At 36.8% G+C, this 14,625-nt stretch overlaps 1 protein-coding gene across 1 annotated transcript in view; it reads right to left on the reverse strand.

Annotated features, from left to right (window-relative positions):
• Positions 1-14,625, reverse strand: part of rasa4 (RAS p21 protein activator 4) — a 95,776-nt gene that overhangs the window by 26,614 nt on the left and 54,537 nt on the right. The gene's annotated exons all lie outside the window — the stretch shown is intronic.

The following is a 14,625-nucleotide window of genomic DNA, read 5'->3' on the forward strand; positions in this document are numbered from 1 at the left end:
AATCAAACTTACGAGTTAAACAGTTGAGTTTTACCATGTTTAAAGTCCATTCAGCCAATCTCCATGCCTGATAGGAGCCCTTTTAGCTTAGCACTGATCATTGACTCAAATTAGACCATCAGTGTCACAGTCACCTGCGATTCAGCTTGTGCAGATCGCTAACGGACTACAAATCTGCTGGTATATGGACTACAAATCCTTTCATGCAACACACACACACCTGCTCCATGTCTCCATTGATTACACTCCCACAGCTGATGCTTCTCATGGACTGATTACACTTCACATATATACAGCTCACTTTGAGACACTCATTGCCGAGTCTTGTTATACTGAATGTGAACATTATGATGCGTTTTCCTTGCCTTGTCTTGCCATGTTTGTGACCCTCACCTTGTTTTTTTGTTTACATTCTTCACTGAGGCCAGCTTCCAGCCTCCGCCACTGAGACTGCAGCTCTGCACAAGACGTTTGGCCAGCGGAGAAATTAAAATGGTCGTGCCCAACTGAGCCTGGTTTCTCTCAAGGTTTTTTTTCTTCACTTCCGCCTTTAGTGAAGTTTTTTTTCCCTCTCCGCTGTCGCCACTGGCTTGCATGGTTCGGGATCTGTAGAACTGCGCATCGTTGGATTTGCTCTTCAGTATTTGGACTCTCAGTAGTGATTATTAAACCACACTGAACTGAGCTCAATTGAACTGAACTTAAACCCTACAAACTGAACTACACTGTTCCTATTTACTGTTACCTTTTATGTGAAGCTGCTTTGACACAATCTACATTGTATAAGCGCTATACAAATAAAGGTGAATTGAATTGAATTGAATTGAATTGAATTGAATTGAATTGCCTGCTGCCTGCCTGTTATTTGACTACGACACTGGTTTTTCTGTGTACATCTGATTGCCCCTTTGTTGATCATTGCTTGCCTGACAATCCTGCTAATAAACCCTGCATTTAGATCCGCACTCCCTTGTCCAGCGTCACTTCACATTACAATTAGTTAAAAAAAATTTCAAAACAGACTTCTAGTACAAATTGTAACTACAGACGAGTCAAGCTTTAAATAAAAACTCTTTTCAATGTCTGATTCAATGATTTATGCTAAGCTAAAAGTGCTCCCGGCAGAATCAGACATCAGCTGAATGGATTCATAAATAATAAAACTCAAGGTGACTTGTAAAATTAGCATAATTAAAAAAAAGTGGAGTGTTCCTTTAAGACAGTATGTTATTTGCAACAATAATGAAGATGTTTTAATTAAAAGTCTATTCACTCTAATGTCTGAAGTTAAAGCATAAAATATCCGCATAATAAACCTTTACTCACAAGTGGAAAAAACACACAGAATCTTTTTCCAGGAAGTAAAGCGCTGTGTGTCGGGCAAACAATATTGCACAGAATGACTCCATTAAGGACACTTTTCTGTTCAGTGGTACATAAAAAGCCAAACAAAACATGTTATTACTGTGAATGTGGGTGGCTGTATTTTCTAACTGTGTCATGATGGAACAGAAAATGAGGACGGTGTGATAGCCCAACTAAAAAACAAGCATTTGGAGACAATTTGGCTTCAAAATTTGTGTTTCACGCTGAAGTAAAAAATGCGGTCTTATATTGCTCACAGCTGTACAATCCAGATACAACCTGCTCACAAACTCTCTGCCCACACAGGCATCAACCAAACCTGCATAAAATTCATAGATGACTTGATGTGAAACACTCTGTGAGCAGAACGCGGTGAATAAAACCACAAAAAGCATACACAGAGAGATGTGAGTCAACTGATTTCAGTATATTTTAACATGATTACATGATGGTAACGGAATAAATTAACTTTCACTGGCCACTTTATTAGGTACACCTTACTAGTATCGAGTTGGACCACTTTGCCTTCAAAACTGCCTTAATCCTTTGTCGAATAGATTCAACGAGGAACTGGAAATATTCCTCAGAGATTTTGGTCCATATTGACATGATAGCATCACACAGTTGCTGCAGATTTGTCGGCTGCACATCTATGATGCGAATCTCCCGTTCCACCACATCCTAAGGGTGCTCTATTGGATTGAGATTTGGTGACTGTGGAGGCCATTTGAGTACAGTGAACTCATTGTCATGTTCAAGATGACAAATTGGTACTAATGGGCCCAAAGTATGCCAATAAAATATCCCCAACACCATTACACCACCACCACCTGCCTGAACCGATGATTCAAGGCAGGATAGATCCATGCTCTTAAGTAGTTGACGCCAAATTTTAACCCTACCATCCGTATGTCACAGCAGAAATCGAGACTCATCAGACCAGGCAACGTTTATTCAATCTTCTATTGTCCAATTTTGGTGAGCCTGTGTGAATTGTAGCCTCAGTTTCGTGTTCTTAGCTGACAGCAGTGGCACCCGGTGTGATCTTCTGGTGCTGTAGCCCATCCGCCTCAAGGTTAGACGTGTTGTGTGTTCAAAGATGCTTTTCTGCATACCTTGATTGTAACGAGTGGTTATTTGAGTTACTGTTGCCTTTCTATCGGCTCAAACCAGTCTGGCCATTCTCCTCTGACCTCTGTCATAAACAAGGCATTTGCGCCCACAGAACTTCCGCTCACTGGGTATTTTCTCTTTTTCAGAACAATTCCCTGTAAACCCTAGAGTTGGTTGTGCGTGAAAATCCCAGTAAATCAGCAGTTTCTGAAATACTCAGACCAACCCGTCTGACACCAACAACCATGCCACGTTCAAAGTCACTTAAATCACCTTTCTTCCCCATTCTGATGCTCTGTTTGAACTGCAGCAGATCGTCTTGTCCATGTCTACATGCTGAAATGCATTGAGTTGCTGCCATGTGATCGGCTAATTAGAATTTTGCGTTAACAAGCAGTCGGACAGGTATACCTAATAAAGTGGCCGTTGAATGTATAACATATTTTTTAAATTAAATATATTTTAATCTAAACTCTTAGATTTATTAATTTAATGAATATTAGGACTAGATCTGCTACAGTTAGCTACAAATTAAGTATAGACTTGCTTTAAAGGTATAGTTCACCCCAAAACAAAAATGTACTCAAAATATCCTCACACTCAAATGGTTCCAGATCTTTTTGTGTTTCTTTCTTCTATTGAACACAAAAGAAAATATTTTAAAGAAAGCTGAAAACCTGTAACCATTGACTTCCATAGTATCAAAAACAAATATTTTGAAAGTCAACGGTTACAGGCTTACATCTTTCTTCAAAATATTTAATTTTGCGTTCAACAGAGGAAAGAAAGTCAAACAGGTTTTTGAACATGTGAAGGGCGAGTAAACAATCACAGAATTTTCATTTTGGGGTGAACTATCCCTTTAAAGCTCACAGATACCCCAATTAAAGAACGTGTTATAATCCGTGGCTGCATAGATAGATGAATTTTCCTGTTTTTAAAAGACTTTTCCGGCAATCCATGTTTTTGTTAAAACATTTGGTATGAAACCTGTGATAAACTCAAGATTGTTTGTCAAAATATGGCACAATAGTGAGACAAACTGATACCACAAATCATAGTAAATCCTGATGTTTTATTTCAATAATTTTATCCCATTAACTTTGACTCTGATAAAGAAATATAAATGAATATACAATAAGGTCAACCACCAAAAAAAGTGAACATGCCTTTTCTGTATAATAATTTAAGGCCTCACTTAATGTCTTTAGCAAATCCAGGTAATAGTTTTTAACAGCAAAAGCAGATTATCACAGTTCCCTGTTCATAAATCTCTTCCTAAACTGCCTATTTTGACTTAAAATACCGCCCGATAACCCACTAGGTTTTGAAACAGAGTTAAATATATCTGTGTCTTCTCCTATCACCACACAAACAGAAACCAATCTTGTGTTTACTCAACCACAGTTATCTGTACTCCGAACAGCCTAATCTGTGCTGTCATAATGTAAATACAAACATGACCTATTTTGATTGCTTGCTTCTGTATGTAGAACTCATAAACCACACGGTGTGACTGGGGGAAAGCTACAAGAGCTGCACCTTGTTGACTGATTGCATGTAATTACATATAAAATTAAATTCTGCTATTACATCTGCAATTTTATTATACTATTTAGCAATGATTAACTTACTCATACCACTAACCTTAACCCATATACCCATAACACTAAACCTAGACCTAATCTTAGCCCTGAAGCCTACCTACACCACAAAACTAAGGTCGCTAACCTTAACCAACCAATATACTGTACCAACCTACCAGTGGTGTAGTCCTAAAAAAATAGGTGGTGTACTATTATCCACACAATCCAAATTTTAAAAGTAGACAAAGAAACGACGAAAGTCAATGTATCTTTGATTCATTTGATTTATATATATATATATATATATATATATATATATATATATATATATATATATATATATATATATATATATATATATATATATATATATATATATATATATATGTATATATATACATACATATATACACATACACACACACACACACACTGCACAGCTGTGGTTTGCTGACTAACTAAAAAACAAGTTCAGGAGCGGAATTCTGCCGCCGTTTTTATATCAAATTTAAAGGGGACTGAGGCGATCATTTAGTAGTGTACAGGTAATCGTAAAAGTGTTAGGGGGGCTGAATGGAAATATAGGAGGGCTAAAGTGACGCCCATGCTGTTTTAGAATTTTACTTGAACGTTTCAGCGAGACTTCCTTCAGCTGATTTGTTGTGATCTTCGAAAAACTCAAATACTCAACGTACAAAAATTAGGGAAGTCTAATCACCAAAACAAGTGAGTATACCAAGAGTATGATCCTCAGAAGTCGTGATACCCAAACAGCTCATGGAAAAAAGTAGGCATACTGAGTATACGTGCGTATAGCAAGGACTACACCACTGCAACCTACATATACAATCTCCAAACGTAAAATATACTATTACACCCAACATGTATTCTTAAGAGATAGTTTACTCAAAATAAAAAAATGATTTACTCAAATTTTACTTGTTCCAAACCTGTTTTAGTTTCTTTTCTCTGTCGACCACAAAATATGACATTTTGAAGAAAGCTGCAAACCTGTAACCATTGACTTCTACTGTATTTTTTCATACTATAGATGTCAATGGTTACAGGTTTCCAGTTTTCTTCAAAACATCTTCTATAGTGTTCACCAGAAAAAAAGAAACTCATTAAGATTTGGAACCACTTGAGGGAGACCACTTTCACCTCAGTTTTGTGAACTATCCCTTTAACACTTGAACCTACTCATACAACAAAACTGTCCCTAACCTTAACCAAACCTTAACCTACCTATATACCAGTAAACCTTTCCCCAAGATTTAACCACTGCAAATAGAGCAGACCACAATGGAAAAGTGTCAGAGGGCCCTAAAAAGTGACAAACTCTGTGGTTTCCTGTTTAGTTTAAGGTCTGATGGTATAGTTCCGTGTTGTTTGTTTAATTCAACCCTAAAAAAAATTGAATAATTGTACAATTAAATGTTAAATGTTAAAGTTATGTAAATTAAAGTTATTTTAATATCGTTTTAGTAAGAGTTACTCTCAAAACAACAAAGTTAGAGGACATTAAAATAACTCCCCTGACACATTGCTGTTGGGATCTGCAAAATTTGTAGCACTTCCATTTTAAATGTTTTATTTCTCACATACAGAGTCATACACAGTATGATATGCAGTAAAATGCTAACAAAACCACTCTTGACCTTAAAATAATAACAACAATAACAAAATAACAACAAGAATCTACATTTTGGAGAAATATAAATGAAATAGAAAAATAAAAGCAAATGTATTATTGACCTTTCTTTCTTTCCACGTGTCTTGAGAATTGGCTCGAAAGTATGTTGTCAAATTGAAGATGTTTTCTCTCTTTTTTGTTTTTATATTTGCATGCTTTTTCTTAATTTGTTGTGTGGTTCAGCTCTCTCGGGTGCCATATAAAGTGCGACCAAACTTATGAATGTTATTTTTAGCAATATTAGTACTTATAGGGAATATTAGTACTTTTCTTTTTCTTTTTTCTTTTCCTTCCATCTATTCATTTGTTTGTTTTTATTATTCTTTTACTCTTTCATTGTTTGTTTATTCACTTATTTGTCAATAAATTAGCTTCATTCACTCACTTTCTTTTCGGCTTAGTCCCTTCATTAATCTGCGGTCGCCACAGCGGAATGAACCGCCAACTTATCCAACATGTTTTACGCAGCAGATGCCCTTCCAGCCGCAATCCATCTCTGGGAAACATCCATACACACTCATTAACACACATACACTATGGACAATTTAGCCTACTTAATTCACCTGTACTGCATGTCTTTGGACTGTGGGGGAAACCGGAGCACCCGGAGGAAACCCACACGAATGCAGGGAGAACATGCAAACTCCACACAGAGATGCCAACTGACCCAGCCGAGACAGCACTACCTACTGTGCCACTGCATCGTGCATTAATTAGCTTATTTATCTGTTATTATTGTTTATGATCTGCATTTGCACTCCGTTGGGACTGCAATGTCACAATATCTTTACTAATTTGCTATTGACTAGATACTAATTGACTGTATTTTTGAAAACAGATTGTACGCTCATCCTTATAATGTTGAACAAACATGTCACAAAACATACAATGGGGGAAATAAGTATTCTGTTGATTTGAAATGTTCACCGTATAAATCTATATATGCAAAGAAAACAATATTAATTATTTACTAATTAAGTTATGTGTAATTAAATGAAATGACGATGAAAAAAGTATTGAACAAATGAAGAAAGGGAGTTGTAGAAAGGCAAGAAAAGCCCAGACAGCAGCTGAAATCTTTCAGTTCTTCAGCAACCCTCTGCCCTTCATCATTGTAAATTAATATTAGCTGCTTCAGTCCAACATGTACATTATCAGGATGATGAGAATGAAACCAGGGTGGACATAGATATTTTTCAAGGCTTAACTAGTTTAATTAGGCTAACTAGGCAAGTAAACCATGGTAAGTAACTAGGGTAAAAGGGTAGTAACAAGTAATTGTATAACAGTGGTATGTTCTGTAGACAATATGAAAAAAGGGGTTAATAATATTGACCTTAATATATATATATATATATTTTTTTTTTTTTTATTTATTTATTTTTTTTAAACTGCTTTTATTCTAGCCGAAATAAATCAAATAAGACTTTCTCCAGAAGAAAAAATATTATAGAAAACACTGTGACAATTTCCTTTATTTGGGAAATATTTGGAAAAAAATTCACAGGAGGGCTAAAATTTTGACATCAACTGTATATATTTTGCAATAGAGATGATAATAGATGATTATTTTGTAACTTGTACATGCAGTTCCTCCATACACCACATGCTCTGTCCACTATAAAGACGGCGAATACTCGAGGGAAAGTGGGAATTGGCAGCGACTACAGTATGAGTGTGTGTGTGGCTAGTGCCACCATAACAGCCAGTCACTGAACAGCAGGCAACAGATGGTGGGCCGTCAAAAATCCAATCAGGAAGAAGACGGTGAGGGAGTGAAAAGAGGAAAAAGAGAAAATAAACAAAAACAACAGCTTGATTTGTTCACAGAGATGAGAGCGGATAACCCAGAGGGAGCGAGAGATTATAGGAGCTTAATGGGGAACTTTTCATCAGGATGACATCAGATCAGAGTAAATAATAAAAAAGGCTTCCTAAATGAATATATATATAGATATATATGACAAATTACTTAAGGGACATACAAACAAAATAATAATAATAATAATAATAATAATAATAATAATAATAATAATAATAATAATAATAATAATAATAATAATAATAATAAAATGATATCTCGGAGGATGCAGATATATATAGGGATATAAGGATTTGGAGATGATTATCAAACAATGCTTTTTTGTTATTGAATGTAGGGGGGAAATAACCCTACAATCAAATAATCCTTTGTTCAGGATTGGCTGTGACATTTTAATTCCCATCTTGTTGTTTTAAATCTGGTCAGTTCAGAAAAAAAGCAAAAACTGTTTAGCTGGAACAGACGGTTGTACATCAGCATATTCAAAGCAGAGCAAATCTGCCAATTTTGCAAATAAAATTGCAATGACGTTATACAATTTATTTTAGCATAGTTATATAAAATGTAAATATTTTTATTGTTTTTGTTCTCTATGAAGCAAAGCTGGCTGTATTAGAATATTAAAACAATAAAGTTCCTCTGTCTAGAATATTGGACGCTATAAATTCATATTTTTTAATATATTAAACTGGAAAACAATATTATGTTTATAATGTTTTTTTTTATCAAATGAATGGAGACTTGGTGCGCTATGCAAATACCAAGCCCAAACATTTGAACAGCAGTATAGGTTTAACTTCTTTAGCATGATTATAGTGACCGGTCACTTTTTCAGAATCTCTGTATGTATTTTTTCCTGCATCTACAGCAAACTTTGGTCACTCGTGCCAATGCCCAATGCCAATGGTGCCAGCAGTGAAAATCTTGGGCTGTGGATAATGTGAAACATGTACACTGACAAAAGTCATGTTGCTTATCCAAGTTTTAGGAACAACAAATAATAACTATATAACTATAGTTGATCCTTTGGTATTAGAAGTGGCTTGTATGAAAGGCAAGGCCTTTAGATTACACTCATTTTACCAAAATAAAATATGATCATGCCTTGATTTTTTGTGATTTAATTAGGACAATAAGGTCTGACATTGCTTAGACAAAAGTCTTGTCACTGAACAGAAATAATGTCCAGTATAGAATATACAGTCATGGTGCAGTGGAAAAATTATGAATATTGTGTATGACTTCCATGAGCTTGGAGGACTGCATCCATATATCTCTCCAAATAATGTATTAATATCAAATAACTCAAATAACTCAAATAACGTATTAATAAAGTCACCTTGAATTGTACAGAAAGCATTCGTTACTCCCCACTCCAAGATAAAGTCTAAATAGGAAGTACAAGGCAGAAGTCACATTTTCTGTGGTAAACAAAATTGTGCGGTAAGGGGTTCCCGTGAGATGCATTCATTTCCAGAGCTTCCGCCATGAATGCGTCTTAATTCATGTGTTATTCATCTACTCAAAGGTCAGTCAAGAAGTTGTTTAGAACGCACATTCGCCAACTAATGGAGGTCAGTGATTGATTCCTTCCTTCCTTCCTTCCTTGAATCCCTCATTCATTTGGTCCTTCCTTCCTTCCTCCCTTCATTCATAATTTTGTTCCTTCCTTCAATAGGTTCTTTGATCATTCATTCATTAATTCATTCGTTTGAACGTTCCTTCCTTCCTCAGTTTGTTCAGCCCTTACTTGAATCCTTCCTTAATTAATTTGGTCCTTCCTTCGTTCCTCCCTTCATTCATTCGCTCATTCATTTGTTTGTTCGTTCATATTTTGTTCCTTCCTTCATTAGGTCCTTTGGTCATTCATTCATTCATTCATTCATTCATTCGTTCCTTCATTCCTTCGTTTGTTCAGTCTTTCCTTAAATCCTTCCTTCATTCATTTGGTCCTTCCTTCGTTCCTCCCTTTATTCGTTTGCTCATTCATTCATTCATTCATTCATTCATTCATTCATTCATTCATTCATTCATTCATTCATTCATTCATTCATTCATATTTTTGTTCCTCCCTACATAAGGTTCTTTGTTCATCAATTCATTTGTTCATTCCTTCCTTGGTTTGTTCAGTCCTTCATTCATTCCTCTAATCCTTCCTTCCTTCCTTTATTCATTCACTCATTCATTCATTCGTTTGTTTGATCATTCATTCATTCCTTAGTTTGTTCAGTCCTTCCTTGAATCCTTCCTTCATTCATTTGGCCCTTTCTTCGCTCCTCCTTTTATTCATTCACTCATTTGTTTGCTCGTTTGTTCATATTTTTTGTTCCTTCCTTCCTTCCTTCCTTCCTTCATTCATTAATTCATTCATTCGTTTGTTCCTTCCTTCCTTAGTTTGTTCAGTTCTTCCTTGAATCCTTCCTTCATTCATTTGTTCTATCATTCATTTGCTCATTCATTCGTTCGTTCATTCATATTTTTATTCCTTCCTTCATTAGGTCCTTTGTTCATTCATTCATTCGTTTCTACTTTCCTTCATTAGTTTGTTCAGTCCTTCCTTGAATCCTTCCTTTATTCATTTAGTCCTTCCTCATTCGTTCACTCATTCGTAGTTTTGTTCCTTCCTTCATTAGGTCCTTTGTTCATTCATTCATTCGTTTCTACTTTCCTTCATTAGTTTGTTCAGTCCTTTCTTGAATCCTTCCTTTATTCATTTAGTCCTTCCTCATTCGTTCACTCATTCGTAGTTTTGTTCCTTCCTTCATTAGGTCCTTTGTTCAGTCATTCATTCATTCATTTGTTCGTTCCTTCCTTAGTTTGTTCAGTCCTTCCTTGTATCCTTTCCTCATTCATTTGGTCCTTCCTTCGTTCCACCTTTTATTCGGTCGCTCATTCATTTGTTCGTTCGTTTGTTTGTTCATATTTTTGTTCCTTCCTTCATTAGGTCCTTTGTACATTCCTTCCTTCCTTCTTTCCTTAGTTTGTTCAATCCTTCCTTGAATCTTTCCTTTATTCATTTGTTCCTTCCTTCGTTCCTCCCTTCACTCGTTCGCTCATTCATTCGTTCGTTCGTTCATATTTTTGTTCCTTCCTTCATTAGGTCCTTTGTTCATTCATGCATTCATTCGTTCCTTCTTTCCTTAGTTTGTTCAGTCCTTCCTTAAATCCTATATTTATTTGGTCCTTTCTTTATTAGTTCAGTCTTTCCTTTGATCGGTCCTTCCTTCCATTCCTTGTTCGGTCCTTCTTTCATTTGGCCCTTCCTTCCATTCTTCATTCGTTCCATTTATTGATTGTTTAAGGCTGTTTGGTGATTTCAGTCATCATACAGTTGACATCTTTCATTTTCTCATCAGTGACATGCAGTCAATAAAAAGTCTCAGGGTCATTGCTTGTGAAGATATTGGACATCTTCTTGGACATTTTTAATGTTTCCCATGTCTTGAGGTTGTTCAGTATGATCATTTGATTGGACGGGAATCACAAGACTGATTTTTCTACTTTAGCCAATCATCATAGACAAGAAATAAATGAATTAATGACAGCATGTTGAAGGAAAATAGTGGAGTAAAAGTACCAATACTGCACTAAAAATGTAATCAAGGTAAAGTAAAAGTACACATTTTCAAAACTACTCAGCAAATTACAATTCCATAGAAAACTACTAAATTACAGTAACTGGAGTGCATTGTCGTTAACCCTCTATGTGATTAACAATGGATTTAAGCAATTTTGGAAGCTTAAATGAATGACCACAACCCAACATCATTATACAGCAATGACAGATGGAAGTCATATCCACAGAGGATGCCTTGAGTGAGAGAAAATTATGGGGTAAATGTTCATTTTTGTAAATGTTCATTCTTGACTCTGGCCAAGATATATCGTTACAGAACAGCAATACATGCGTATCATTCTTTTATCTGCCTGCAACATTTACACGTCATCCTTAAAACACACTACATGGCACATTCTCAAGCCTGGTTTGTGTATCTATGAAGATAAATGCAACTTGACCTACATGACTCATAGAAAGATTTGGACAGTGGCTACACAATCATCTCAAGTGAATGAACGAATGTCAATGACTCTTTTGCCCATGTGGGCCCAAGTCTGTCACACTGACATGCCGTGTCCCTAAAACACTCTCTTGGCCTAATCTACCCACAAGCTCCCAGATGACGCATAACTTTTGTCATCGACCAACTGAATCCCCCTTTACTGGAGTTTTTACATAAGCCTTTCCATCCCACTCCTCCTGTGCCAGCTTGAGATATAATCCCCACTGTCAATCCACGTGGCCGAATGATCTCTTATGGGTGGAGGGAAGGGTGCGGGTGGAGGGGAGATAGAGCGAACAAACAGAAAAAAAAAATCCCAGGATTTAGCCAGGGAAAGGATTAGTACTTCCTGTCAACACATGGAGCCGAGCGCACAAGCGTAACATTGCAAGAGCTTGAGGGAAAAATGCGTAACAATCGCCAATGTGAGCTCTGACTAATTCCCAGGAACTGACTAGGAAAGTAAATATTTTTTATGCTCTTTTATTATGGTTTTTGTTGTATTGTGCCCATGTCATTTGTTTAATAGAGGAGATAATTGTTGCTGCAGCAGCCAAAGTTCAAGGTCTGATTGTGCATACAGTGGATATCAATAGTAAACACTGATCAATTAACACTTTCAGACAGCTCAGTTATTGGTGGTAATTTGGCACTTGGAGGTGATTACCTTAATGATCGGACTATAAACAAACTTTCGACAATTCACTGACTTTGCAAAATTATGAGGATGCAAAGGATCTTTCTAAATTTGGGTTTTCTAGAACAACCCAATTCTAATTCTACCCCTTAGCCCAGGGATGGGCAAACTCGATCCTGGAGGGCCGGTGTCCCTGCATAGTTTTGCACCAACCCTAATCAAACACACCTGCTTGTAGCTTTCTAGTGATCTTGAAGACACTAATTAGGGTGTTCAGGTGTGTTTGATTAGTGTTGGAGCAAAACTCCACAGGGACACCGGCCCTCGAGGATCGAGTTTGCCCATGCCTGCCTTAGCCCTTCCCCTTACCACTACCTCTCATTTTGCACGTTCACATGAAGGGATAGGGGTGTCCCACTTCTCTTTAGCTTGAAGACGTAGGACTAAGCGGCAGGGCTACATAGCCCTTGAAACAGAGATTTTCCAGACTCGAAACCAAGGGGTACGAACATTTCCTAAAATACACCATCTACAATGGCAGCATGGCTGCACACGGAAGTCAGGAGATGCGCAAATTAGTATTGCTTGTCATTATTACGAATTTTTAAAACAAACAAGCACATGTTTTAATATATTCATAACCGCGTTCATGTTTTACCATCATGCTTTAAAAAAGAATGAGCCGTAGCTGTAAATGTCTAATCAGTGGTGACTTGGAGCAGGTGAGTGTGTGTGTTGCATGACTGGGATTTGTAGTCCATTATGAGGCAGGATTGTAGTTAGTGTGAATGTTTTTCAGCGACCTCTGGTGGTTGGATTGCTGGTGATCGTGACACATACTTTCACATCTGTCACTTGGTGACACTCAAATCCCCTGTCAGAAAAGTCTAGTGGCTGGGAATGAGCTTTTTACCATGTCTGGTATAATGTTATGTTAATGTTGTTTTTGTGTGTTTACATTGATGAATATGCCCATTGTGTAAATGCATACTACAGTTACGAGCTTACTGTCACGTTATATCATTATGATAACATGATATCGCTGCCTTCAGTGATTTCCTGAAGATAAATAGCAAAAAATAACGCAACTGGAACAACTACAGCAGTCGTGATCGTCATTCTCATATGAAGTAAGGGGTTGTGATGACATATGATGACAAGTGCAGGTGTTGTAGTACTGTTCCATTTCGTAGGATAAAATTTGAAGCCCTTCCAGTTCACACTCTCTTTCAAGGGCCAAGAGAAAGGGGTAGGGGTAAAACAATAATAATTGGGATTGAGCCTAGAACAGCTATTCTCAAAGTATGGTAAGCGGTGGTGCAACTAGTGGTGCACTGGCTTTCTTCTAGTACGCAGAGGAATAACTAAATAAAAAATATCAAGTTAAAAACACTTTTAAAGGGGGCCTACAATGCCTAAATCGTTTTGTTAGGGGTTTAAACAGTGGTGTGGCAACAGTGTGTGAATACAGTCAGCCTCTAATGGTAAAAACTAATTAATTCAATTCTTATACACAATTTAGATCAGATGGGAAACGATAACTGTTTCTCAATATGCGTTCTTCAGCAGTCTTGCATCCTTGTGTTCTCGTGAACGCCATCAGTAACTGCCAAAGTTCAGTTCCAAAACTCAAGACTGCAAGGACGTGTAAAAGTTCCCAGATGTGTTCTTGATATCGAGGACGCATAGATGCAGACTTGAGCGCAAAACTAGCTTGAGAAGTCACAGAAGACATTGCTGCTGATTCTGAAATAACATGACTGTGGGAAGTGCAAGTTTATACCTGTTTATTATTAAAGTTCTGAAATATAACTTACTCTTCTCAGGGGGTTACCCAAAAGACGGTAAGTAAACATTCACATGAAAATCTCATTAAGGGTGTTTATTTGCTGAAATTCATATTAAAGTCTGTTTTATTTGTGGTGTACAAACTATATTTGTAAGGTTTTGTGCATGTTATAGAAAAGGGAAAATAACGAATCGTTGTATGAATGCTGTAAATGTTTCAATAATATCTGTTAAAAATGCGTGAAGGTCATGTGACCATCAGGAAGAACGCAGCATTTCTCACAGGACACTTGTCCTCACTGGTCTCCTGAGTTTGTTCTTCTGAGGTGACCTGCCAAGACTCGTCAAGAGAATGCAAGTCCGTTTACAGCGTTTTTGGCATTTAGAAACAGCCTTTGTGTTTGAAGTCAAAATAAAGAAAGACTGAACCCAGAGTAAAGAAGTCAGTGAACGGTGCATGAGGAATTTTCATGGATTGGTGGTGATTTCTGCAGCAAGAATTAAGTCTCTTTTACAGTTAGATGGCAGAGTGAATGCAAATTTTATGCAGTGCTGTTAAC

The sequence above is a fragment of the Danio aesculapii genome, chromosome 5, assembly GCF_903798145.1.
Source record: "Danio aesculapii chromosome 5, fDanAes4.1, whole genome shotgun sequence".
Taxonomy (NCBI): Eukaryota; Metazoa; Chordata; class Actinopteri; order Cypriniformes; family Danionidae; genus Danio; species Danio aesculapii.